We start from the raw sequence: 3058 nt of genomic DNA, 5'->3' as shown, positions 1-3058 counted from the left end.
ATGATATCATATCCTCTACAAATAGGGATAATTTGATCTCTTCTTTTCCAATTTGCACTCCTTTAATTTCCTTCTCTTGTCTTATTGCTCTTGCAAGAGTTTCAAGCATTGTATTGAAAAGGAGCAGAGATAGTAGACAGCCCTGTATAGTTCCTGATTTTAATGGGAATACTTCCAGTTTTTCTCCATCTACAATGATGTTGGCTATGGGTTTGTTGTATATAGCTTTAATTACATTGAGGTATGTTCCCTCCATACCAATTATTTCTATGAATTGTAACAAGAACGCATGTTGGATTTTGTCAAATGTTTTTTTCTGCATCTACTGAGATGATCATGTGGTTTTTGTCGTTAAGTACATTTATATGTTTTATTACATTTATTGACTTATGTATGTTGAACCATCCCTATGTGTCTCGAATAAAGCCAACTTGATCGTGGTGGATGATCTTTTTGACGTGTGCCTATATGTGGTTTGCAAGTAATTTTTTGAGTATCTTTGCATCTATGTTCATTAAGGATATGAGTGTATAGCTTTCTTTTTTGGTTGTATCTTTACCTGGTTTTGGTATTAGAGTGATACTGGCTTCATAGAAGGAGTTTTAGGAGTTCTCCCTCTGTTTCTATCTTTTTGAATAATTTAAGCAGCACTGGTCATAGATTTTCTTTGAATGTCTGGTAGAATTCTGCTGTGAATCCATCTGGGCCTGGGCCTTTATTTAGTTGGGAGGTTTTTTTTGTAACTGTTTCAATTTCTGTATTTGTTATGGATCTGTTTAGGCTGTTGATCTCCTCTTGGTTTAACTTTGGTGGTGGCCATGATGTTACAAATTTATCCATTTCTTTTAGGTTTTCAAATTTAATGGAGTATAGATTTTTCAAATATTCCTTTACAATATTTTGGATTTTTTGGTGTCTGTTGTGATGTTTTCACTTTCGTCTCTGATTTTATTGATTTGGATTTGCTCTTTCTTTCTTTTGGTTAATGAGACTAAGGGTCTGTCTGTCTTATTTAACCTTTCAGAGAACCAGCTTTAAGTTCATTGATATATTTGTATTGTTCTCTTTGTTTTTATTGCTTTAATTTTTACTCTGAGTTATGTTATTTCTTCTCATCTACTAGGTTTGGGGTTGGTTTGTTCTTGCCTTTCCAGAGTTTTGACTTGTACTATCAAGTCATTTACATGTGCTCTGCCCGAGTTTTTAATGTAAGCACTAAGAGCTATAAATTTACCTCTTAGGACTGCTTTTACATGTCCCAGAGGTTTTGTTGTGTTGTGTTCTCATTTTTCTTTTGTTCCAGGAATACTTTTAATTCTTTCTTAATTTCTTCTTTGACCTATTCATAATTCAGGAGTGTGTTGTTTAATCTCCATGAATTTGTGTATTTACTAGAGTTTCTTTTGCAGTTGGTTAAAAGCTTTATTGCACTGTGGTCTGATATAAGGCATGGACTAATTTCAATTTATTTTTGTATTGGTTGAGGTTTGTTTTGTGCCCCAGAATGTGGTCAGTTTTAGAACAACTTGCATGAGCTGCTGAGAAGAAAGTGCATTCTTTGGTGGTTGGGTGGAATATGTTGTATATATCTGTTAGGTCCATTTCATGTAGTATGTCATTCAATTCAGATGTCTCTCTGTTTATTCTTTGTCCAGTTGACCTATTAAAGAAAGTAGGGTATTAAGGTCTCTCACTATCATTGAGTTGTTGTCAATCTATGTTTTATAGTCCCGAATACTGATTTGATGAAATTGGGTGCTCCAGAGTTTGATGCATAAATGTTCATGGTTGTAATATCTTCATGGTCAATTGATCCTTTGATTAGAATGAAGTGACCCTCCGATCTATTCTGATGAGTTTTAATTTGAAGTCTATTTTGACAGATATTAAAACTGTGAAACCTGCTTGCTTCCTAGGGCCATTTGCTTAGGATATTTTTTCTATCCTTTCACTCTAAGATAGTGTATGTCCTTGAAGGTGAGATGACTTTCTTGAAGATAACAAAAAGATGGGTTTTCTTTCTTGATTCATTGCACCAGTCTGTGTCTTCTGACAGGGGAGTTGAGGCCATTGATATTTAGTGTTATTATTGAAAGGTGTGTATTATATACTGTCATTTTAATTTCTTTGTGTTTGTGGCCCTATTTTGTGTTTCCATTGTTATGCCTTTATTTTCTTTCTGTAGCCTCATGGGCATACTCATTTCTTTCTTCAGTCCTATGTATTGTTTCAAGTAGTCTCTATAGTGCTGGTTTGGAAGGCGTGAATTCTTTCAGCCTATTTGTGTCATGGAAAAATTTCTGTTGCCCTTCGACCTTGATAGATAGTTTTGCTGGATAAAGTATTCGGGGTTGGCATTCATAATTGTTCAGAACCAGGAATACTTTGTTCCATTCTTTCTGGCTTGCATAGTTTGCATTAATAATTCAGCTGTAGTTTTGATGGGTTTTCTTCTATATGTAACTTGTTTTTCTCTAGCAGCTTTCAGTTACCCTCTCTTTGTTCTGTATATTTAATGTTTTTACTATGATATGTCGTGGGGATTTTCTATTCTGATCATGTCTTAATGGTGTTCTCTGTGCTTCTTGAATCTCTATAGGTATATCTTTCCTTAGTTTAGGGAAGTTTTCTTCTATAATCCTATTGAGCTGTTCAATGCCATTTGTTTGAGGTTTTTCTCCTTCCTGTATGCCTATAATACATAGATTTATCATTTCATGTTGTCCCATTATTTCCTGAGTATTCCATTCCTGTTTTGTGTGGTTTTTTGCTTTTTTTTTTTTTTTTTTTTTAAATTTTGTATAGTCTTTGCTTAAGGAGTCCAGATCTTCAACTTTATCCTCCAGTCTTGATGTTCTGTTTTCCATTTCACTCATTCTGCTTATGAGAGTTCTCCTGTGGTTTCTATTCGTTTATTAAGTTTTTCTGTCCTGTGTTCATTTCCATTTGGGTTTTCTTCACTATTTCTATCTCTTTAGTGAATTCACTTTTCAAGTTATGAATTGCTTTTTGGTATTTTATTACACTGCATATTTGTATATTTTGGGGGTTCCTTCAA

This window comes from Nannospalax galili, unplaced genomic scaffold (genome assembly GCF_000622305.1).
Source record: "Nannospalax galili isolate Female #2095 unplaced genomic scaffold, S.galili_v1.0 scaffold591, whole genome shotgun sequence".
Taxonomy (NCBI): Eukaryota; Metazoa; Chordata; class Mammalia; order Rodentia; family Spalacidae; genus Nannospalax; species Nannospalax galili.
This window is presented reverse-complemented; position numbering follows the sequence as displayed.